Genomic DNA, 26,630 nt, shown 5'->3' on the forward strand with positions numbered 1-26,630 from the left:
GTAAACTACACAATTGACAAAATAATTTCCTTCAAACCAAAGCTATCATTCTAAATTATAAAACTCTTATTGCAATTAATATAAAAAATAAGATGGAAATTTCTACTGCTATCAGTGTTTTAGAATAGTAAGTTAAAAAAAATTGAAGTAAGTATAAACCCTGGAAAATACAATTTTTTTCCTAATGAAAATATTGTATGCCTGGAAATCTCAAGATTCTAATTTAAACCAAAATCAAGGAAAAATTTGAATAAGATAATTTGTTAAGATAGAAACAAGGTAAATATGTGAAGATCAACAGCTTTTATTTATATTATCTGTAGGCAAATGACAATACTAACTGAATATCTATTTACAGTAAACAGTATTCTTACAGATAATTTTAAGAGGAAAACATCAGATCTATATAAAAATATCTATGAACCTTACTGAAGGACATAAAACAATATTTGAACTATGGAAAAATGTGATCTTAGATGGGAAGAATTAATATAGTAAAAATGCCAATTCTTTGAAATATTCTATAAATTTGAGCAGCTTCTAAATACAACTGCATCAAGGTTGATTTTAGAATTGGGTACAATGACATAAAAGTTTGCTTAGAAAAATATATGTCTGCAAACAGCCAAGAAGAGTTTCATATAGAAGAATGAGAAGCTGGGAAACTTGCTTTTCACATTATTCATCAGGCTGTAAAGTCACTATAATCAAATCAATATGGTATGAGTCATATGGAGCCATAAAAAGAGAATCTAGAAAATAGGTGTCTGTATATGAAAATTTTATATATGGCACATTCAGTGGGAAAATAATTACTTATTTTATAAATGGGGCTGCCAATTAGCTCTTTGCCCAGAAGAAAACTAAGTTGGGCCCATTCTCACCATAAGGGCTGATCAATACTATAGCTACTAGACATAGTGCTATTTAAATATAAATTAATTAAAATTAAATTTTAAAATTATGTTTCTCAGCTACATTAGTCATGTTTTAAAGTGCAGCCAGTGTCTCCTTTATTGGGCAGTGCAGGTTATAGAAGATTTCCATTCTATAATATAAAATGTTATATTGGAAAGCACAGATCTCCCCTTTCTCTCTCTGCTTATGCATATAATATTTACTATATAATATTTAACATTTATACACATATAAATGTGAACTAAAATATGTATATAAATATATATATGAGTATGTACATTTAAATGTTACCAATTCATTTGAAATTTAAATATGAAACACTCAGAAGAAAATCATCAAGGCTATATAGGCAATATAGGAGTTGAGGGGAAACTTGATAACATGACCAGAAACGCAGAAAAAAATCAAATAAAAAGATGTATTTGATATAAAAAATTATAACATCTGTATATGCCTAGATACCATTATCGGTTGGGGTTCTTGATTGAAAGCAACAACATCTATTTTAGGTATATGTTGCAGAAAAACAATTTGGAAGGCAGCTATGCTCACCACTAGACAGACCACCAATGCTGCACAGCCAGAAAAACAATTTGGAAGAGAAAACACCTAAACCTCATTGAGAGACTACTTTTGAGAAGATACCACACTGCTACCTTCTTAGGACATCGATACCACAGCTACTGTGTAAACTCAATCATTTCCAAGTTGAAGTTAAGTGCAGGTGAATCCAATAGTGGCTGGGGCCTGTTCTCTTGTCCTAGCTGCAAGGAGCATGTGAAGACACGTTTCTATTTTCTAGTTTAGGGGACGGGACTCATTAGTGAGAAGTTCTCACCTAGAGAAAAGGTGTTCAGTATTTCCTGAAGGAACCACAAGCATGACAAATGTCCACCACATTAACATAAAGTCAGCAGACAGAGGTTCAAATGGCAAGGGGACAGTTGCAACCCAGATGAAAATGAATGTTTAATGTTTCTATAACGTAGAAAAAGTCCCTATACATTGTAAAGAAAAAGACAAACTACCTGATAAAAAAAACACATCAAGGATATGAAGAGGGAATTCACAGAAGAGTAAATTCAAATTTCTTATACTTAAAATAACAAAGAAATGGCACTTTATTGAGCAGACTGACAAAATTTAAGTTTTAATAAACCTGCTGGTGGGCTGTGAAGGAAACGGTATATTCTTTGCTACAGGAATATAAATTATTCCCACCTTTTAAGAAAGCAATTTAACAATGTAAGATTTAAAATAACCATAGTCTTAGAAGCAACTCCATTCCTGAGAAGTGAAAGCACCTCCATATAAATATAAATAAATAAATAAATATATATATATATATATAAGGATGCTTATTGTACTTTTTTTTGGAGGAAAAGACAAACTGTGAATGGACTTCAGTTAAAAAAAATACATGATATAGTCACACTATGACCTGTTACAAAAGCAATTACAAGGAATAAGAAAAATCTGTTACTTCTCTTGGAGTTATTCTGGCAATGAGTTGTTGAGTGAGAAAGAAGAGTAAGATGCAGAAAACAAAAGAACATACAAAACACACTATAAGAAACTGGAGACATTGAGTTTTTAACAAGACTCCCAATGGGTTGTGGACGTGAAAGAGGGTAAATTGATGCAGATGGAGAAGGGGAACAGAGACGTCGGGAGGCAAACAGAAAAACGAAACAAGAGTTGCAAGTTAAAAACATAATGTTGAGCACTGGGTGTTATACGCGACTAATGAATCGTTGAACACTACATCAAAAACTGATGATGTACTATATGCTGGCTAACTGAACATAATAAAAAAATAATAAAACATGGACAAAACTCTCATTATGGAAAACTGCTTACATGAGTTATATGTATACATATCTCAAGAGAAATTATAAAGGAGTTTAGGTTTCTAAACTTTAGACGTGTCTAAAATATAGTCAGGTGAAAAATTATTTCATAATATTGCAAAGTAATATGTAAAGAATGATTCCATTAAAAAGCAAGTAAACAAACAAATGTATGTGGACACACCTACTGATACTGGTTTCCTCAGAAAGGAAGAATTGGAGAGCAAAGAGTGATTGTACTTTAGTCATCCTAATTTTGAAATTCAAAACATTTTTTATAACCTATGTATATTATATGTTAAAATATATGTTAACATCCTGAGATGTATTATAAAAGGAATAAACTCTATTTGATTCAGAGGATAATTGGGAAACATCAAGTAAGAGAGGGTGGTTTGGGACAGCCTTGCTGAGACCTGAAGGATAACAATAAGCTGTATCGTGGAGTGCTGAACAAAGAAGGTTTTCAGCTGAGTCCATGGGCCTGATAGCTCGTTTGAAGGGCAGAAAGGAAGCCAGGGCACCTGCAGTGTTGGGAGCAAGTGGGTGGGTTGTGTGAGTTAAGGTTAGAGAGGCAGGGCCTTGTAGACAACTACTAATAAAAGTTGGGTTGTAGACCACTTCTCCTCAGCAAATAAGGTAAGTACTTAAATTTAAAACCTTTGTAGCAACTTGGCATTGCTGAGGCTCCAATGTGTGATTTTCTCAGTTCAGGTATTTTCAGACTTGCCTGGTGTATTTCATGTTGCAAGTTGCTACTGGTCATGTGCAGCAGGACCACATGTCAGTCCATGATGGATTAGAAAAAAGCAAAATCAGAAACAAACTCATCCTCACCACAGGTAGGTAGAGAGGCACTGTTGTAAACCCTGGAGAGCTGTTTTGTTGCTATTCTTAGAGTAGTGGGAGACCACTGAAATTTTTAAGACGAAATGAGACTTTAGGGGAGTCTAGGTGACTCAGTCAGTGTAGCAGCCAACTCTTGATTTTTGGCTCAGGTCATGATCTCGGAGTCCTGGGATCGAGCCCCACATTTGGCTCTGCGCTCAGCAGGAAGTCTGTTTAAAGATTCTCTCTCTCTCTCCCTCTGCCCCTCCCCTTGCTCATGTGTGTGTGCTCCCTCTCTCTCCCTTTCTTTCTCTAAAATAAATAATCTTGAAATGAGCCTTTATATATGTTTTACAAAAAAATAAAATTCTTAGTTTAAAACTGGAGTTATCCCAGCTTTCACTGTGCAGAATGGATTGGAAAGGATCACAGGTTAAAAAGAGGAGAGTAGTTAGGAGACTCTTCTGGTGGTGCTGGTAGGAAATGATGGAGCCTGAGCTGGGTGGCAGCAGCTGTATAGAGAAATGGAAGAGGAAGAGTCATGAGGAGCCATACATGACTGCTGATTTCTTTTCTTTTGCCTTAGGAACTGTACCTTTTAACATCTGTGAAGATAAGGGATAATAATAAGAGAAGAAGAATTTGAAGGTAAAAATCAAGAGTTCTGTTTCAAACAGATTTAAATTTGAAGTGTATATTACAAACCAAATAAAAATACAGCTCATCAGAGAGATCTGGAAATAAACAGCATGGTTTGGGCTTTATAGCATGTAGATACAGGGTGAACAATGGTCTGGGTTTGCCCAGGACTGTCTGCATTGTAGTATTGAGAATTCCAAGTCCTGGGAATCATCTTAGTGCTTGGCAGACTGGGGCAGTGGTTCACCCTGTATAGATGACATTTACACCATGGGATTGGATGAGAACAACCTAGGACATCACACTCGAAGATTGAATCAGGCAAATACTAGAAGGGAAGAATCTTAGACGGTTATAACTAGGGAGGTAGATAAGCGGAAGACAGAAAAGTGTCAAATATCTGGTACCAAGGGAAGAGAGGATGTCAGCCAAAGAATGCTGTTGAATGTCATGGAAGAAGAGGACAGAATAGTAGATTTGGCAAGATGGTGGTCACAAATGACCTTAACAAGAAAAGATTTTTGAGAGTGATGGGGGAAAAACTACTGTGTTGTAAGTTAAAGAAACCAGCATGGCAGAAAACAGGATTAACCTGTGCTAAAAAACAAAATCATCTCAGCAGCTTTGCAATGAAGGGAAATAGAGGAATGGGCAGTGCTTAAAAGAGGCTGGAGAGAGTATAAAAGGTTGTTTATGATTCAGTGTTAGGAAGTGAATCTGCTACAGGAGTGCTGGGGGTTCGCCAGCATTGGGTATCCATATGAAAATTTTAGCATAAATCTAGTGGTTTTTTTTTTTCTTCCTACTTGGTGATCTACAGCTATATTCAGCTTCTCAGAAGCTGGCGTGAAAAAAAGTTTTAAAGTGGATTTAACTAGCGTATGCACTTTTTCAGGGGAGGATGCTAGAGAAAACAAAAGGCAAGCAATACTTAGATGGGAATACTTTCAGTTAGAAAACATGGACGCAAGGCCAGGTAAAGAGGAAACAGGACACAAAAATAGAGGGTGAAAAGCGGTCAGTGTTTTAGATGTTTCACTGAAGCTGGAGAATGCAAGCTGAAACAACAGCAGGTGGCAAGCAGAGAAAAGAGTGATTGGTTTTAAGATTTCACATGCAGTGAGTTCTGCCGGTGCAATGTCAGCATGACTAAGTGGGAAGGGGATGGAAGAACAGGTGATTAGAGGTGAGGAAGGGAAGGATCTGTCAGGCAGGTGAAATGGTTCATCCACATGAATTCTGAAGTCACCAAGAATGATGGCATGAATAAGAATGGAGAAGAGGAAGAGAACAAGTCCAAAGCAAATTTGAAGGAGTAACTGAGTCAATATATGAGAATAAGAAGGTGTAGTGGGGGATTTTGTCTGAATGTGCAAGCTGCAAACAGGAGGGAGCCATGCACACCAAACTCCTTCCCTACTCGTCCTATGGCATATGGTGTATGATAGAAAAAATACTTTGCTTTAGACTTTTTCAAGGAAAGTGATGTCATCAGGACTTAAAGATAATATTCACAGAAGAGTTTGAAGGAATAGGAGAATCTCAGGATGACATATTGACTACATAATTTGCAGGACCCAGTACAAAATGGAAGTGTAGGAAATCATGTCCAAAAATCAGAATGTCATGATGGTGACACATGAACATTACATCAAATGCAAGCCCTTTTTAGTGTGGGGTCCTGTGTGACTGCATAGGTCCCATACCTGTGAAGCTGCCACTACCTTTTTTGGGGTTTCACATGGCTAGGAAAAAGATTTGGGAGGGAGGTCAGCATTGGTCAGATTAGGGGATATATTCTATTTCTTTGTTTGGGACTGCTCTGTGTGCAAATGCTTAAACACTATTATCATTTAATGCCTCTAGTAGATGAGGTAAATATTATTTCCTCCTTTTACAGCTAAGGAACATGAAACACTGGAAATTCAAGTGATTTGCCCAAGGTCACAGTAAGTGGCAGTCTGGTCCTAGATCTGTGTTCCTAACTAGCAAGTTCTGTAGCCTGTCAGCGGTCCTAGAGATAATAGGTGGTTTGGGAGACTCAGACTTTGGTTGACCAAAGTGAACAGGAGTGCAAGCTGGGATAGGATTAGTCCTCATTAAGTCCTTAGAGAAGAAAGAAGAATCAGCTGCAAAATATAGTTTTTTTGTTTGATTTTTCTTTCAACTACATTGAGGTACAATTGACATGTAAAATTTTAGGATTTTCAAGTATACACTGTGGTGATTTGACATACATTCTGAAAGGTTCCCCCCATCTGGTTTGTTAATACATCCATCACTTCACATATTTATCTTTTTGTTTGGTTGGTTGTTTTCTGGTGAGAACATTTAAGTTCTACTCACTTAGAAAAATTTCACTACACAATACAGTGTTATCAGCTGTAACCACCATGTTTTACATTAGATCCTTCGACCTCATGTGTCCCAAGAAAATGAAAATAGGATATCACAGAGGTATCTGCGCAAAGAGATATGCTCTTTGCAATGCTTCACAATAGACAAGATATGGAAATAAGTGTCCATCCGTGAATAGATAAAGACGTGGTATATATTTTTTAAATAGATATACAATAGGATATTATTTAGCTCTGGGAAAGAAGGAAATCCTGCCATCTGCGACAACATGGATGGACCTTGAAGCATTATGTGAAGAGAACTAATCCATAGAGAGAAAGACAAATACTGCTAGATATCACATATACATGGAAACTTAAACAAACAAAAAAAAAAGTCAAACTCCTAGAAACAAAAAGCAGAGAAGTGATAGCCAGGGGCTGGAGGGTGGGGGAAATAGGGAGAGATTGGTAAAAGGGTGTACACTGTCAACTCTAAGGCAAATAAGGTCTGAGGAGCTAACGTGACCCATGGTGACTGTAGCTGGTAACACTGCAAGATGCAATTGTGAATACTTCACATGTAAGTGTTCTCAGTTATCTCTCATGTTTACTTTCTGAAGAAGAAAGATACTTTCTTGGAAGTGTGCTTTTCAAACAAAGTGTTATAAACAGAAATAATTTAATTAAAATATTTGATGAAAGTTTGAGAAACAAAATTGGATAAATGAAATCATTATTGACAGAGGCCCCACAAAAGGAAAAAATAAAAGTCCTCACATATGGATGAATTTTTACACATGGAAAAAATATTTATGTCCCTTGGGAAAATTTGTGATCTAATTTCTTAGCTCTCTGGTTTGCTTTGGCTCTTTGTAAGAACCCAATGATCCCACCAGGTACTACTTGGTTTGTAGACAGAATTATTTTATTTATGACTAAATCTCAGTTTATTCTTTGTCTCCAGACTCTGTGACACTATGTGTGTGAGGGATTGGGGGAAGAAAAGATGCAATTAATTTCAGTCCAACTGATTATTTACCAATGCTTTTTGAAAAAAGACACAGCTGGTTGCATGATTTATTGGCCTACGTAATCTATGTATTTATTAAAATATGAATTGATTAATGGTCTCTGTCTAAACTTTGCTTTTGTTTTAATAGGCCAATTATAAATACAAGTTTTGGTCTGTTTGATATAATCCAAGGTAGAAAACAAAGAACAACTAAGGAGTAGGCCTCCTAATGTCTTTAATGCCTTCCCTGAAGTCTACCATTTCCTCTCCAGCTCTGTATTTGAGATGAGTGCATCTGTTTGCACACTTGTGTGTGACCCAGCTAGATTAAAAATGAAGGAAATACACTCAGCCTCTTCCATTTGCAGCATTAATGAAATGAAGAATCTTCAATTAATTATGTTTCTTAGATAATAAAGGTATAGATAAATTTTCAAAGAATTAGAATATAACAAAATATAGTGCTACTATATAAATTGTATCACTATTTTGATACTGTCTTTCTGGAATTTAAGTTTTATTTTAACTTATAAAGTATATGTAGTTATTGTTAAGGACTCAGTTGTGCTCCCTTCAAAATTCATATGTTGGAGCCCTAACCCCAATGTGACCATGTATGCAGATAGGGCCTTTAAAGAGGTAATTGAGGTTAAAGGAGGTCACAAGCGTGAGGCCCTAGTCCAAAATTAGGAGTGTGATTAGGAGGAGAGGAAGAGACACCGGGGCTGTCTGTGCACAGAGGAAAGGCCACGTGAGAACATAGTGGCAAGGCCAAGCAGAGAGGCCTCAGGAGAGGCCAGCTCTGCCAGCACTTTCATTGTGAACTTCCAGCCTTCAGAACTGTGAGAAAATTAACTTGTGTTGTCTAAGCCTCCCAGTCTGTGGTATTTTGTTATGACCACCCTAGCAAACTAAAGCAGTTCGAAACGGTTTTATCTTTTAGAATTTAGTGCGAAAAATAATTTACATCCATCTTTTTTTTAGAAATAGTATATGTGATTTTGCATAAATGTCAAATGGAGACTAAAAAAATTCTATTTGAATGAAAATAGACATGATTTCCTTACTCTAAATTTAACATGTTACTTTACATTAAAGCAGGAAAGATTTTCACCTTTACAGATATTTTTAATCTTATCACAAATGTTTATTATATAATATTTAGAAAACATAGAAGGGTAAGAAAAAAAGTAAAACAATTTCTTATCCTACTATGTAAAGATAATTACTAAAAATATTTTGATATATCAATATATCCGGTAAAAAAAAAAAGTGTAGGGATTAATTATACACTCTAATTTGTTTCTTGAATTTAAAATTGAATACATGGATATTTCTTTGTCATTAAATATACTTCATATGGACACACAGTTTTTTGAAACTGTGACATCAAATTTTATTGTATGAATTTAGCAAAATTAATTTATTCTTACTGGATAATCAGATTTTCAAATATTATCTATGATAAATAGGACAAATATGATAAATGTACTCTGACAGATAGTTTCAGAAATTAATATATAAATGTTGTCAGCTGTCTCTCTTCTTCTCAAGCCTCTCTTCTACCTTCTAAAGATGAAAGATACTCTATTGGTTCGGCAGTTGCAGGCACTGGTATTTGCTGTGTTGATCCAGGAAATTAATGAATTAGAGCTTGGTGTATGTCTAGGACACTATATGAACTCATGTGAGGAGGAGACATGCAAGAAAAGGAAAGAAAATTGAGCTGAAAAGATGGAGAAAAGAGGTGACAGAGAAGAAATGGCCAGCACTCAGTTGTAGAAAAATGTTTTGGAGAGTTTTAATAGAGAATCAGAGATATTGGGAGCAACTGTCAAGTTGTGATGAATAAGATTTTAGAGAAGATAAATGGAAGTAGAGGCTTTTTAGAACTTCTACGGTAATAGTATGACTAGAATTACCCATTCAGAAGTCCTTTTGAGAAATAGTAAAAATTTAATTTTGAGTAGTTTTTGAATATTTGTAGATTTGGAATATGTTTTCTTTAAAATTAAAAACACCAAAATGCTAAAACCTGCTACTTCATTTTCAGTGCGGTAGAGATGTACGTATTTGCAGCTTAATTCTTGAATGTACCATAATTTATTACTAACATGCTTGATAAAAAGAATGTGCTGGTGTGCCTGGGTGGCTCAGTCAGTTAAGTGTCCAACTCTTGGCTTCAGCTCAGGTCGTGATCTCAGCGTGGAGAGATCAAGCCACGTATTGGGCTCTGGGCTCAGTGTGGAGTCTGCTTGAGATTCTCTCTCCCCCCCTCTTTGTCCCTCCCCCCTGCTAGCAGTCTCTCTCTCTCTCTTTCTTAATAAATAAATCTTAAGAAAAAAAAGAATGTGCAAATTTAAAAGTTTTAATCTGTATTTTCTAATTCTAACAAATTACCTTTTATCTCCTCCAGCACTATTTGAAATGCTTGCTTCTTGTTTTCTTAGCACTTCGACTTTGCCAATCTGACAGTGATATCAAATTACTTTAATTTGTATTTTTATTAAATGTGTATGGGTATTTTCTCCTCTTATCTCTGTCTCTCACTATCAATATTGTGAATGGTAGGGCTATAAAATGTCTTTTTAATTAAGATTGAATAATATGTATATTTTCCAAGATTTACTCTGTAAGATTTTTAGAACAGTATTTTCACTTTTAAGTGAAACGCAAAGCTTATGTGTTACATGAAGAATGTATTTCAGGTTATGGTACAGATCTAACATTTTCTAAAATGATGAAAATGTATAGTTAGAACTCTCATGTAATATTTTTCTTATCACTTTTCTAAAAATATGGATTATTTCTCTAAGGAGGGTTGACTTTCAGATTCATTCTTATTAAGTGCAATCTGTTTTAAAAAAACGTTTTAGATTTTGCCTGACAGATTCTAAAACCCTATCTCGTTTCATAGAAAAGTTGATGATTACAAACTCATTTACATTTCACTTTTTCTTATCTACTCTGTAATTTCAGAGTATTAAATTCCCTACCTCCCATTTAAGCTTTAAGCTCCCACCTATGCTCTTGATCTAATTACTTTTTCTGTGTTTCTTATTTCAAGTAGTAAAATCTACCAACCAACAAATCACTCAAGATAAGAACTTGGGAATCATATGTGACACTAGCTTTTTCTCTGTCTTTTCCATGTGAAATCCTAGTGATTTTATTTCTGGATATATTCAGTGTATTTATTTTTCCTGTTCATGACAAATAGTGCTTAGCATATGTCCTTTTTATCTCATCGTGAAATTCTTTTTCATAAAATTTTTAAATGAATCTTCATTATCTCCAAACTTCCAAACTTTATAATCTGGTACGTAAAGCCCTCCTTTATCAGTCCCAGACTTCTCTGCCCATTTCTTCTTCCATTTTTCCATCCCTTGAATTTTGTACTGAGATGTTTGTTCCCTAAAATTCAACATATTTTATATCTCTGTTTTTTTTGGGAAGGTGTTTCCTTGGAAGCAAAGTGTATTTCATTCCTATTTCTTTGATTTCCTTAACTTTGGTTTTCTTTTAAGAATTAGTATGCCTTCCTTCTGAGAGCTTATCTAGTATGGGTCAGGTGCTCAACCTGTATATTTTTTTATGATGCTTTTTCTTCTTACAATCTATATCACGATGAAGCTCTTGGCTCATTTTCTACTTTGTCAATGATTAGAAGTAGCTTGACATATGAGACTGTCTTATTTTCTTTGTTTTCATAATATCTCATCTTAAAGGAGATAGATATGTTCAATAAGTGATTTTTGAACTGAACTGAATGCCGCATCTTTTATTTCTCATCTGTTATATATAAGAACTGAGCATCTCTAGTTTAAAAAAAAAAGCTTTAAACCACAATTTTAAGAAATTTTTACTGATCTTTTTTATTAAAATAAAGAACAAGAAATTTTTAATTCTTAGCTTCAGATACATATATCAGTGAAAAGAGATCTATTGTGTAGGTATTGTTGGTCAGATAGAAGTTCATATTTAAATCCAGATTTTTTTTTTAATTTTGATTTGAATTTTGTTAACTTTATTTAAAAAACCCTACTTTATAGACCATGCCCTGCCTTCAAATAGCAGCACAGCATTATACAATAGAGAGGAGAAAAAAGAAGAGAGAGCTAAAATATGGAGAGAAAAAATAGGAGCTCAAAGGGAAAATAGACAATAGGCTTTGGAATTCACTGTTCTTGATCAAACGTACTATATGTTTACTGGCTCCATGTCATAGTGTGAATTTACACTCCACCTCTGGATTTCACATAGGCCTTCCAATGCTTGATTTTGTGGATGGAAGGGACCCTTCTGAAAAACATCTTAAAGTAGAGCCACATCATGTGAGATGATGAAGATCTCAACTAACTCAATCTTCCTTCACAATTCTAAACCAAGAGCTCTCATATCTAAAACTCATAATTCTTTTTCACATCAATTATGTAACTGTATGTACACATACATCTATTTTTTAATATATTTGTCATAATCTTGGTTTCCTGACTTAATTGTGAATTCCTGAAAGATAAATTATAGAACTTATACTATGTTTTTTTTAAAAGTATCATGCATATAATACATTGGTTATACTCTAGGTATCTACCTGATAATTTTTATTTAATTTTTTTTTCTCAATGAATAGTCAGTAAGTCATCATCGTACTGGTAATATACGTATCTCAGGAGTTTTCTCCTATCTCACCAAGTTGGTAAAATAGCTAGAAAGAGCAAATGACAGTTTTTCTCTCACTTGTGTAATTTATGGCACCACAGTACTAGGGAGTGAGCAGAAGGAAAAAAGAGGAAAAAAAGCATCTTTCTCTCTTCTATTTGGGAAATATATGTCTCTGAACCCTAGCTTCCTTGCATGCAGGGACTCTGACTCACTAATGTTTTATCCCTAGTGCCTGGTGCACAGTAGGTGCTTAAGACACCTTTGAATGAGTTAATGAAGGAGAAAGATTTACGTCACTGACTGTTAAGGAACATCTCAACAATATAATAAAATGAACAGAATCTGGGGTAGGAATTCAAATCAATCAACAAAGGCAGGGACAAACGAAGTTTTAGATTAGTTAGAAACAGAAATATCTCCCCTTTCATGGAGCTGAGTTTGGTTTGATCTGAGAAAGTTTCAGATCACATCTGCCCCTTGATTTTGGATCTTGACAAAGTGACAAAGGAGTGGCCTTCAATGATGCAATAGAGAAAAGAATCTCTTCATTTCTTTTTGGTATAGTCCTTCATTTCCTTATCTTCTTCCTGCTTATAAATATTTCCTAGCAAGAAGGAACATAATCACCATAATCTCTCAATGTCATAACTGGACATAGCATTGACCATTATAATACCACCCAAAATTATTTCTAGGGCATTTTCAAAGCACTCTGTGAGATGAAGCCGACCTGGCAGCTTTTGCTGTGCAAACAGTTGTGGTATGATATATTTGCACATGCATAACAACTGAGCTGAGCCTCTTGGCTGGGAGAAACGTAGACAACAGTATGGTGTTTAAGTCGAGGCACATTGTGAATAAGTACCCAATGCTAACATTAATACTGTGCCAAAATCAGGAATTTGTTTGAATTCTTGAACATGACATTCATTCTCTTACTGCTGAGTAAAGGAAGGTGCAAAGAAAGACTTTCCTGAGCTGGGCCTATCATTTTTTTATTCTTTTTTTTTTTTAAGATTTTATTTATTTATTTGACAGAGAGAGAGACAGCCAGCGAGAGAGGGAACACAAGCAGGGGGAGTGGGAGAGGAAGAAGCAGGCTCATAGCGGAGGAGCCTGACGTGGGACTCGATCCCAGAACTCCGGGATCACGCCCTGAGCCGAAGGCAGATGCTCAACCGCTGTGCCACCCAGGTACCCCTGGGCCTATCATTTTGAAATTTAGCCCCACTCATCCGCTGCAGGAAGAGCGAATGTTGACATTTACAAAGGATATTCCTTAAAATAAAGGACATGGAGTTTACAATGTTCAGAAGCCAGAGAATTCAGCTAGGCCTCTTACTTGTTTTTCAAGTTTTGCTTAAATTGGCTTGCAGATTTATCTACAATGCATTGCACGTGGATATTTTTGTCACCGCGTATTTTACAACAGCTGTGATCCTGATGGGGATTTAGTTAACCGAAGGCCCCTCTGCATGCAAGCGGTCACCAGGCAGCTAACGGATTGAGAGCCGAAACGACAATAAAGTGAGCAGAGCCATGCAGCTGTGGACCAAATGTAGGATAATAACTAGCAGTTGGCCATTACGGGGTTAACTGCTGGTGTTCTGTTAAGTGTAAAAAAATGTTGATGTCCTGCTTAAAAGCACAGCCAAAATCTGAACATTTCCATTGGGTCAAAGTAAAAAATGCCTCTGCTTCCTTTTCAACTGGTGATTATTTTTAGGACACCAATCTTGTTGGAGTGTCTAACACATATATTATTATAATTATATATTTTTTAATAATTATGTTGTACTTTTCCAATATGCTTTTAATCCAAATAAGGATCCTTGCAGAATATCAGCTTCTTAGTCTCTGGGGTTTCAGCCACCAGTGCCTGTGCCGTTATAATTTCCAGACTTGTTACATTTACTCTGGGAAGAATTTTTACCTACATTTGTTGAGTTAAAGAGCCATCCATTCTGTTGTTTTAAACAAATGAAATTGTATCACTGCAGTGTCAGTCCAAACATGTGTAATTAACATGGAAAATATGTCTGAGCCATATTGGTCAAGATAGATGACTTCCTTACATGACTTATAAACAGTAAGAGGCATAAAGCCAGGATGTCAAAACCAAGTTGTATATCGCAAAGGTTTATCTGGGAGGACTTTCAAATTACAAAGGAAAAAGAAAGAACCAGCCTGCCATACTTTCTTAACAAGGAGAGCAGCTTTCTACTATCTGTATAAAAATAAGCCTTCTGTCCTTCTTTTCGACATATGTTACTCACACTGCAAAGGTCAAAACAGACATTTTATTCTTCTGGAAATGTTCATCAAACAATATAATGGTACATGTCAGAGTGTTCAAATTATTCTGGCTGGAAATGGGTCTCTAATCTCCTTTTAAATTTTAATGGTGACTGTGCACAGAATTCTCTTTGGAATTCTTTGATTAGTGGCATAGGCTCTAAAAGAAGGAGTTCCAACTTTTTCTCTTATGTGTTTTTCTGAGTCTGCTGAAAGCTACTAACTCTGACCTTTTTCTAGTGTTGTTTTCCTAGGTAATGATCCAGTAATACTACTGACGAGGTAGTAGACTTGTAGCCCGTAGGAACTTATCTGCTCCTTTGCTGGGTAAAATGAGCTCCACCTGAGTATACCTGGAGATACTTTCTATCTTCAAGTATAACCCAATCCTGGTTTTATGTCATCAGGGGCATCAGTTAAAAAGTTAAAATTAGGTGTGCCAAGAACCTCTGAGAAAATCCTGTTCTGTGAGTGAATCACATCCAAGGAGGTTTAGTTACTGAGGCACCACAGGTAACTCAGGACAAGGAAAATGCAGTTAGCCGTAGCCCCACAGCAAGACCTCCCATTCCAGGCAGTATAATGAACTGTCAGTATAGAGCTTAGTAGACTTACTTATTAAAAATAACGTCATTAGAAATTCTTCCTTTGAGAAAAATCCCCTGGTTCCATTCTGGTGCTTCCCTAAGAAGGTTCCTGACCACTTGGTTCATGAAAACTTGCAGTTAATGAACTAAACCCATCTATCATCTAATCGTAATGGTCTTAAGATATGTAGTTCATTCTGTAATTGTCAAGCAGCTTGGGCTCTGAGTGCTCTTTGCACACATGAGAGGGAGGAAGAGGGAGAGGGAAAGAATGAGAGAAAGATATTTAAGGATGTGTGGCTGCACTGTTTCCAAAGGAAAACTAGTTGTCCTATCTCCTGAGGTTGCCTGAAGAAGGGTGCCCTTGAAACAAGACTGCTGTAGAGGTCACTTTCACTGTGGATTGCAGGAGATTTTTAGTTGGAATTTTGATACTCATCAAGGAAGGGGGTTACTGTGGTACCACCTAGATATACTCATGGACAGGAAAGACAAACATACCGATACAGTTACGGGCTCCCCAGGAATTCAACAAAACCAGGAAGGCTTAACTTGTCCTTGAGACTGTGGTAAAACAATGAAAGCAGAAACATAACTCCACTGCTCTTTCTTGGCTTTAGTCACAGGTTAGCCTTCTAGAAAACCTTCCCTATACTTCTTACCCTCCATTCCACACCCCTGATGAGATCTGACAAGATTAGTAGGATAGAGCTGAAAAAAAATCATAGAAAAGGGACACATTCTTTTCTGTCTTTATCCTGCTGGTTACCTCAGTAGGATTCAAAGATAGACACCTTTATGCTAGGCGCCATTCCTCAGTTACATCCAAGTGAGGGCTGGTCTTTAGGATGTTGATTGCTGTGCTTTACATGAGAGTGGGCTAGTGTCCCCAGAGTCTTAGAGTCACTTGGCCAAGCCCCAACAGCTGGGTAGTTTCACCCTATTTTTCTAAGCTTAGCTCAACTCTGAATATTGTAGTTTAACAATACTCACTTTTATCTGGATTGAAAACCTAACAGAAGAGTGGGAAATGTATCAGGCATCCTTAGGAAGGGAAAGTAAAGAACTTAAAACAGGGAGGTTTCTATCCTGTAGCCATATACCCAATTTTATTTTTTGAGGCACAACCTGATGCTATCTTTCATGTAAGCAGTTGCCAACAAATCAGTAATTATCAAGAAATTTATTATTGATTTTTTAATAGTTGAAGATATAAGGTAGTAAATTACCATAAAATATATTCTCAGCCAAAGCTAACCCAGAGTTGTGTTACATAAACATGGTGTATACCCAGGAGCATATGATTACATATGCATATTTCAAGGGATGAATCTGTCATTCTGACTAGATTCAACCTCTTGTGAAGTACTGGGCATTGGAAGTTGGTAGCTCCAGCAACCACAGCATATGCTATAAGCATTTCAAATATTAAAGTATCTGACACTTGGCAGGTGTGTACAAGAATGACAACTCTTGGCAAGTTCATCTTATCCTTGCACACAAATAATAAAGAGAAAGGTGTACTTTCAGTCTGGCAGAAATAAGCAACAGGTGCCGAAGCCCCTGTGATGTAGTTTAACAGGACGGAGTATATTAAACAGTGTGATATAAGCAAACATAATTATAACATGCTATAATGAAAATGATGGCTCCCAGTTAATTCTGGTCTAGACTGGTTCAAAGACCAACACACCTTAGGAGGGATTACACCCTTTAAAAATAATAGAATGCATAAAATATTTAATAGTGTACCCTTCAATAATAAAAGTCCTTCAGGGATTCTAAAGTTTAAGGGCTATTTTTTCAAACATGGAGCTTTAAGGGTTATTCCATATGTTCAGGGTGGTAGAGCCTCCAGTATGTCCTTATCTAGACTCTTTTAATCTAAGGAACTCAGTCCAGTAACAATTTTAGTCTCATCTTTTATTTATTCTGGCTCTTGAAAGTGATTATTTGGTGCATCAAAACTGCTATTCACCATGCATTTAGGATTTTTAATGTCAAGAGCAGTTATCCTTGAGTAAATCCTGTTCTGGAAGCTAATGACCCTGCTATGCCCCAAAGTTTATACAAAATTATATCCCTATTGTATCTTTTGTGTTTAGTCCTTTGTTTGGGACTAGGAATGCAGTAGAGCAGTCTTGATAATTATAGCAACATTGACTAAAATATCTAGGTCTTAAGTGAGGTCTACTAGTTCAGGATTCTGTTTCTAAATCCTGTATTTGTGGGTTTGACTTGATTAATTAAATATCCCAAGCCTGTTTCTTTTTTTCCCATAAAGTGAAAATAATAAAAATATTTACTTCATAAGCTCTTTTGAGGGTTAAGTTAACTTATTTATTTACCTTAATAAAATGTCACATTGTGATTATTTTAAAGTATTAGCCAAAACAAACAAACAAAAACTGTTAGCCACTTTTATTTCTGTTTTCTAGAGTGGATTCCATTGAAAATAAAAGAGTGGTGGCAACAGTTGGTGAGACAGATCCTTTGACTTTCAGACTTCCCTAGGTGCAATTTCTAGGATCTGTATTTTAATGAGATACCAAATGATCTGTGTGTACTTCAAAATTTGAAAAGCCTTGGTCTATCCATCTAAGTCCCTTACATATACTTTCATATTTCCTGATCTTACCTCTAATAATGTCTGTCATTATACCTGTATATTTTCGTTAACCCAAATACTTGCTTTTTAAATTCCTGGATCACTATATAAATCCTTCAGAGTAAGTGATACTTTACTGATGCACATTATTTTAATGTTTTTTAATATACACTAGAACCCAAATAATATCAATGCCAACTCCTTCTCCCTCTCTTATTCTGAAACACCTTCCTATTCTCATCATCTGATTCCTAGTATTGATTTGTGTGTTTCTAGAGATATTACTAAGATCGATTTTTATCTCCCTTTTCTGATTTTGAAGTTTAAATAATATCTTTGTTGGTTTTTATGGGAAAAATGTAAGAGAGGTATGGATCACTAACATGCTTCTATAAATTATTTTTCTTTTGTTTTTATTAAATCATTGATAAATTTATTTGTGCCATGAAGAAAATGTTTAGTTAAGAAAAACACTTCAAGGTGCACCTGGGTGGCTCAGTTGGCTAAGCATCTGCCTTGGGCTCAGGTCAGGATCCCAGGGTCCTGGGTTAAGCTGCATGGGGGCTCCCTGCTCAGCAGCTCAGCAGGGAGCCTCCTTCTCCCTCTTCCTCTGCCCACCTCCACTCCCCAGGACCCCAGCTCCTGCTGGCTCTCTTAAATAAATAAATAAAATTTAAAAATATATATACTTTGAGACAAATTTTGGTTATGCTCAATAGAAGATAAATACATTAAAATAAATTGGAATCAATTCAAATTAGTCATTTAAAAGAACAGGTAAATATTTGCAAAAAAAAAAAAAAGACGATTGCAAGTTTCTCCTAAATTTACATTTCTGTCCTCTTTTAAATAACATTTTGGAGTTACATATTGTGTTTTGTTTTTCTGACTTTAAGACTATTCTGATTTCAACTGATAGGGGTATTGTCCATACTGATTTTTTTCACTTGCAATAGGAATGATATAACAAAGACAGCTTGAGAATGCGTGTTAACAAAATCAAACATTACAAATGAATTTTACAGTACTCTGCACTGCTCATTCTCACCTCATGAATCCAGAAGTGTCTATGAATTTGAAAGATTGCTGTTGGTAGATGATCTCATCTTCCATACTTATATAGTCTCTGGTTACATTTTTTTCTCCTGTAAATGGTTCCCTGTACTTGGAGCTGCAGTGCCAAACTTTCTAGACAGGTGTAAATTATTGCTACCTCTCCCCTCCTCTTTTTTTTTTTTTCATTTATTTTTTATACTGTATGACAAACTAAAACATTGAGTGATGGATGGTGCTAAGGGACAGTGACTATTGTGTTTCTTCATACTTGGGGTATTTTGTATGTCTCACATAACAAATTGTATGATACTGGAGATCAAACAAGAGGACTTTAAAAATTTCATTTGTAGGAGGGAAGCTTTGGTTTTGTAAAGGCAGCTGCAAATTTGACTTTAATTGCTAACTGAAAGGAATGGTTGCAATATGTAGCCAGACAAAATATGAAAAATATTGAAAGGTCAAAGTAGTAAAGTATACATTTCCTTTTACATAGAGCATAGACTCATTCACTGAGCCGACATTCCTGCAATAAATTCTCACTTTCATGAAAAAAATTTCTTTTTCCATTTTGAGAAAAAGGAAGACGACGGTGTCATACCGGCCATAATACCTAACCCATGTTAATGGGGAGGGCAACACAGCAAAAACCTTTCTCCTACATGGTTAAATTTTAATTTATAGGCTCTAAAACTATGTATCAACTAAATTCCTTCCTCCCTTCTTTCCTTCTATTTCCCCCCAAATAATCTTAAGACTTCTCTCAAGAGGAGCATCATTTTGTTTTTCTCACTGTTCATGTGGTACGTTCTCTCTGTAAGTTCTTTATTTTTACCCCGACGAAAGAAGCTGTCTTTCTGCTCTAAGACAGACTGGATGCCAATTTAAAAAAAAGTTTCAAAACAGCTAATAGTAGTAAAACTCTATAATTTCTTTCCTAATTTTTTTTCTAGAATTAAGTCTTGACATATTGGAACAGAAATACTTGAGTTAAAAGAAGGAAGGAAATGAACATTTTTTAATGTCTATTATGTGCCAGAAATTTTCTGTACATGATTTCTTTTAATCCTCGTAACAACATTGTGTAGGACCTGTTATTCTCTCTAATTTGCTGTTTAACAACTGAAATTCAGACATTTAGTAGCTTACCTAATATCATATAACTACTGAGTCTGTATGACTCCGAAGTGTTCTTTCTCACTTTACACCACTGTCCTCATTCTTAATTTTGCAAATGAGACACCTGAACTATAAAGAGACTAAGGGGTGAATTGGTGTCTGAGTTTGGATTGGACAGTAGGTCCTCTGAACTCATCCCACTATACCACTGGGAATACAAAGATGGGGGAAATGCCTGTGAAATTGGCCCTAAAATTAAAATTCACATTAACAAATCTGTAAGAAAATTTACCATGTTCATCTTGGAGGAATGGAATATATTATTTTCTGTTACTAAAAATAAAATCTTGTGTGATTCCTTGTGTTTCTATCCTTTCCTTTCTTCAATGCCATGAGATGTTCTGACCCCAGAGATGATGACTGTTATCCCTAAGGAATTTTGTATGTGATTGTAGGCAAGAGAGCTTTGTCTGTTTCCACGGAGGAATTGGAGCATAGGTCAGATTATGCTAGGCCAAACTCCAAATCTATAGCATGGATTTTCATTTTCCAACAATGAAGGCAGAGTGTCCTAATAAATTTATGCAACTGTTCAGAGAATGAGACTTATCTTATTCATATTTCTCTGTTTTCTCCCTCCCGGCTCCACAATTGGCCCACAGTAGAGACTTGCACTGCAATGAATATTTTTGCATATTTATGTTGGTCTTCTTTTTCCTTTCATCAGAGTTTACATAGAACAAGCACTCCACAGATGCTAAACAGATAGATGTTTTACGTAACTAGTATTATATTTACAGATGAAAATACAAAATTCGGTAGCTGAGAGTTGGATTTGGGGTAAAGGATTGAAAATAAAGTAAGTTTCAATATTACGTTGACTTCATATACCCACTGTTTCTGGAGATTTGGTAAACACACACACACACACACGCACGCACACGCAGCAAATTCTGAACATCTTTCGGCCCCAGGAAACATGCCTCAGAAGTATGAAGAAAATGAGCTATACGTTCTATACTCCCAGGTTAGCTTGAACTATTCACTATGCCTCAAATATATCTCACATTTTCCCTTCTCAGGACGTCTTTATAATATGTTCCCTCTAACATAAATCTCTTCTCTTCCTCTCCTTTCATCAATCATGTTTCCGGCCATCTCTCAACATTGGGTTTAAAAATCTTTTGTAGCACTTACCGCTTATTATACTAAAAGTGGAATATTTTTATATCCTTTTATCTTCTTTGTAAGCTAAAGAATTCTTTGCATATATCACAACATATAATCCTCATTTTATTTAATTTTTTTTCACTTGGTTTCTAGGACATCATGCTTTCTCAATCCCCCCCCGCCGACCTCAGTGGACATTTGTTTTTAGTTTGGGGTTGTTTTTTGTTTGTTTGTGTTTTTTTGCTTTGTTTTTTGCTTTTTCGTTTGTTTTTTTGTTTTTTGGTATTGGCTCATCAGTCCAGACTCTTAACAGAACACCAGCAGTTAACCTTGTAGTGGCTAAGTGCTAGTTATTTATCCTACATTTGGTCCACAGAGGCAAGGCTCTGCTCACTTTATTGTCATTTCAGCCCTCAACCCATTAGCTGCCTATGGTCCCATATATGTATGAATCATCTGATGGCTCACAAATATGTATGTCCAGCCTGTACCTCTACCCTCAACTCCAGATGGTTGTCTCTACCTTCATGAGGAATCATCTTCACTTGGCATCTCCAATGTAATGTCCAAAACAGAAATCCCAATTTGCTAACCACCCCCCCCAATCTGCTTTACCTCCCATCTTCCCTTCATTAGCAAATGGTAAGTAGTATCTTAGAATCATCATTGATTCATCTCTTTCTCAATTCATTCATCTGACCTTTCAACAAATTCTTCTCGTTTTCTCTTCAGAATATACTCAGAATCTGACCCTTTTCACCATTCCATGTCTATGACCCTCATCCAAGCCATAATCATCTCTCCTCTGAGGTACTCAATGGCTTGCTAACTGGTTTCTCTTCTTCTTCACTCACATCCTAGAGTGTATACATATTCAACGGAGCAACCATACTGATCGAGGTATTATATTAAAACTTAAATTAGATATTGTCTTCCCTCATTCTACTCTTCTAAAAGATCCCATCTTGCTCATGGGAGCAAAAACCCCAAGTCTTTATAATGGCTTACAAGACCCTACATAATTTGGTGCCCTGTTCCTCTATGTGCTCATCTCTTACTGCTTCCCACTTCAGGCATTTACTTGTGGCATCACCGGCCTCCTTTCTTTTTCTTTAAGAGTGTTCAGTTTTCTTCCACCTGAAGGCTCTTGTTGATCTCCATGCTGGGTCTTCCCCCAAAGACCTGCATTGTTTACACCCTCACTTCCTTCAGATTTCCCCATTATAATCTTATTTCTGCAAATACAGGGGACCCTGATATCCTACTTAAAAGTCATCCTACCCTCAGGACCCTCTACTTCCTTTCTTCCCTACTTAACTGTTTTTGTTTTTATAGCCTACCTTTTAGCTCATGCAAGACAGTCTGACCCAGAGTGGGTGCTCAATAAACATTTTCAGATTTGTTGAATTCTATGACAGCTTCCTTGCACGTAGTAGGGGATTGCTATTTTTTTTCTTTTAATCAACAATGTGAAGCTCCAAATTATATTTAACACCGGCATGGGGAACACAGATTTTTTCCATTTCATGAATTTTTCACAGCTAACAAGAATTGAAAGTGGTTGTATATCAGAAACAGGTGTGTTTCATCTGTGTATAGTAAAACACTAGGTTTCAAAGAATGGAAAATTTTGGTTGTCCATGCAGAAGGAACTATTGAACCAACAACAGGGACATTGAGCCAATGGCCATGTTAAAAGAATACAGACAGTGCCACATAACTAGGAAAATGCTCATTCAAATACTGTAAAGGGGTAACTTTGATCATGTTTAATTAAAGAATTATAAAATGCACTTTTTACTTAAAGTCTCACACACCACAATTAGGCAAAAAAAATTTTTTTCAAGAATAGGAGCCAGGAAAAGATAAGGCACAGTGGCTTTCTACTCTAAGCCCCATAAATAATTTTATATCCCCAAAATGAAAAAGTTAACAATAAAACTCTTTTTTTTTTTCCTTTAGGGAAAGGAAAACAGTTTTAAGAGCCATTCATACCATAAAAGTTGTTCTGTCTCGCATTGGCTTTAGTCTTTTTTTCCTTTAACCTTTCCTCTCATGGAGAACCCTATGGCATGAAATTTCATTTCAAAGATTTAAAATAGGACATGGAATCCTAAGCAGACTTAAGAGCCATTGCACAGAACAATCTATCATGGATTTTGTGACTCTTACACACGATGCATAATTTCCCTGGGACCAGGATATTTTTGCCCTCAAGCTGGCCCAGTGCCCCTGCACAAGATCACTCTCCTTGCCCAGGGAGTAATAGTATAATCGAAATGGATACCACTCAAATCAGAAGAGCCAGTCAATTCTAATCCAGTAAAAACCATTAGCAATTCTCAGAGGTTGTTGACTACAGGATCTAGAGATAGAAATTTTCAACTTCGCTTGTCAGAACACGGATCTGCAAAAAGCTCCAGATACAATTTTGAACTATCCAAGCAATTTTCAGCACCTCCAGTGTAAGCACATGGAGGATTTATTGACAAAAGTATGCTGTGCATGGTTTTTTTTTTTTTTAAGTAGATTGGCAAAAATACCCGGGATATTTGAGCATAGGCTCCTTTGTCTCTTTCCCTTAACCCTGCCAGACCTCCCTAAGATATATGCCAAAGAGAAGCTCCCATCCTTCTGTGTCCATGATGAATGATTTGGGAACAGTCCAAGCAGTAAGGGAGGGATTTAGCCCAGTTTCCTTGACTCTAGCCCCATTTATTTATGAGAAGGTTGTGAGAAGATTTGCAGGGAAAGTAAAATATTCCATAGTGTGGCTTTTCATTCAAATCTGTACTTAGCAATAATCATTGCTGTCACCGCTTCAATTTTGAAGGGAGGAAAAATCTGCAACCTACGTAGTGAAAAAAAATAATAAATGAAAAACTAGGAGCTGTGTAGTTCAATACTTTCCAGCTCCCTATTTTATCATTAAATCCTTTGCTCAAAAACTTTTCTTTAAATTCTGTTGAAGATAATTTCTTTTCTTTCTCTGTTCTCCAGGTGTGTGTGTGTGTGTGTGTGTGAATATGTATAGTAATTATTAATACCTGTAGTACTTTGATGGCTCAGTGGGTTAACCGACTGCCTTTGGTTCAGGTTATGATCCCAGAGTCCCGGCATGGAGCCCCACATCAGGCTCCCTGCTTAGCATGGAGTCTGCTTCTCCCTCTCCCCCTTCTCCGGCCCCCTCCCCTCGCTTGTGCTCTCCCTCTCTCTCACTCACTCACTCTCTCGCAAATAAATAAAATCTTAAAAAAAAAAATGTCCATAGTACTTTGGTATTCCTCAGAATAATCCTCAGTGGTACATGCTAGTAATTCCCCCATTAGGTAAATAATAAAAACAAGATTTAATAAAAAATCAATAACCAATCAATAATGTTTACAGGAAAACAAAGCTAATAGGAGGAGAGCCTGAATTCAAACTTAGATGCCCCTGACTTCAAAGCCTTATTTATTATTTAGTATTGGGTTTCATCATTGGGTCTTCCTACCCCTACGTATAGAAGAACTTCAGCCATTTGTCCATTGGCATGGTGTAGGTATGGATGCCTATATGCCAGGTTCATCACACATTTCCCTGGCTAACCCACAATCTTCATTGTTTTCTGTGCTGTTTGTTGTGAAAACAGTTCTTCTGGGTAAGAAAATCATTTACTTCCATGTTAAATAATCATGGGGATGCTGGTTTAAGCCAAATAGCTAGCGGTACCTCACAGCCCTACTTAAAGACAGCTATATTCAATATTTTGTTGTTGTTGTTGTTGTTTTTCATTTTAACTTTTAGTTTTCATGAGCAATGCAAATGAAGAAAGGAAAAAAATATCTGCCTGATTTTTTTCTAGTATTTTGACAATATCCAAATGTATAGAACATTTAAAAGTTTTACTGGTGGATACCAGGAATCAGCACTATGTTCTATTGTTTTGCTGGCTTTCAGTTTTCACCTATCCATCTATCAGTATCTCTATCCATCCATCTAATTTTTCTGATGCATTTTAAAATTAGCTGAGGATAATCAATATTCTTCACCTCAAAACACTTAGTATGCATGTCGTCAGCTAGAGTTCAGTATTTATTAACTTTTCTGATGAGGTAAATTTTATGTAAGGTAAAATGTACAAATCTTATGAATCATTTGATGATCTTTTTTTAAATTGCAGCATAGCCGACATATAATATTAGTTATAGGTATACAACTTAGTGATAGAAAATCATATACATTATGAAATCCTCACCATGACAAGAATGTTACAATGCTATTGACTATATTCCCTATACTCTACTTTTCATCCCCGTGGCTTATTTGTTTTATAACTGGGAGTTTGCATCCCTTAGTTCCCTTCACTTATTTTGTGCCCCTATCTCCTTTGGAAACCAGTTTGTTTTCTCTATTATGATCCTCTTTCTTTGTTATTGTTTACTTATTCATTTGTTTTATTTTTTGGATTCCACATATAAGTGAACTCATACAGTACTTGTCTTTGTCTGGTTTATTTTACTTGGTGTAATACCCTATATGTCCATCCATGCTGCCTTGAATTACAAGATTTCATTCTTTTTATGGCTGAGTAATATTCCATTGTTTATATCTAACACATCTTCTTTATTCATTCATCTATCAGTAGACACATAGATTGCTTCCATATCTTGGCTATTGTAAATAATGCTGCAATAAGTATGGACATGTAATGTCTTTTTGAATTAGTGTTTTTGTTTTTTTCAGGTAATATGCAGAAGTATAATTACTGGGTCATATGGTAGTTTCATTTTTAGTTTTTTGAGGAACCGCCATTCCATGGTGGCTGCACCAGTTTGCACTCCTACCAACAGTGCATGGGGGTTCCTTTCTCTCCACATCCTCACTAACACAAGTTATTTCCTGTCTTTTTGATACCAGCCATTCTGACTCTTGTGAGGTGATCTCTCATGATTTTTGATTTGCATTTCCCTAATGGTAAGTGATGATGAACATCTTTTCATGTCTGTTAGGTATCTGTATGTCTTCTTTGGAAAATGTCTATTCAGGTGTTCTCATTTTTTATTTTTTTTAATGTTTTAAGTTTTTATTTAAATTCTACTTAACATATAGTGTAATACTAGTTTCAGAAGTAGAATTTAGTGATTCGTCACTTAAATATAACACCCCATGCTCATCACAAGTGTCGTCCTTAATACCCATCACACAGCCTCTCCCCCTGCCCACCTCCCCTCCAGCAACCCTCAGTTATATCGTATAAGACATCTGCAAATATTGACAGTTTAACATCTTCCTCACCAAATTGGATGCCTTTTACTCCTTTCTGTTGTCTAATTCCTGGCTCTGATTTCCAGTACTATGTTGAATACAAATGGTGAGAATGGACATCCTTGTCTCTTTTTTTTTTTAATAATTTTTATTTTGTTATATTAGTCACCATACAGTACATCCCCGGTTTTTGATGCAATGTTCCATGATTCATTATTTGCATATAACACCCAGTGCACCATGCAATATGTGCCCTCCTTACTACCTATCACTGGTCTATCCCAATCCCCCAACCCCCTC

The 26,630-nt window shown here is 36.0% G+C and overlaps 1 long non-coding RNA gene across 2 annotated transcripts in view; it reads left to right on the top strand.

The window, feature by feature from the left end:
• LOC123789212 (uncharacterized) overlaps positions 1-26,630 on the top strand; it is a 290,301-nt gene that overhangs the window by 46,689 nt on the left and 216,982 nt on the right. For both annotated transcript variants that reach the window (XR_015723965.1, XR_015723966.1), the window contains 3 exons: positions 3,478-3,610; positions 4,183-4,244; positions 6,136-6,184. This is a non-coding gene — a long non-coding RNA (uncharacterized LOC123789212). The remainder of the gene's footprint in view (positions 1-3,477; positions 3,611-4,182; positions 4,245-6,135; positions 6,185-26,630) is intronic.

This window comes from Ursus americanus, chromosome 3 (genome assembly GCF_024610735.1).
Source record: "Ursus americanus isolate L20-20 chromosome 3, mUrsAme1.1.p, whole genome shotgun sequence".
NCBI lineage: Eukaryota > Metazoa > Chordata > Mammalia > Carnivora > Ursidae > Ursus > Ursus americanus.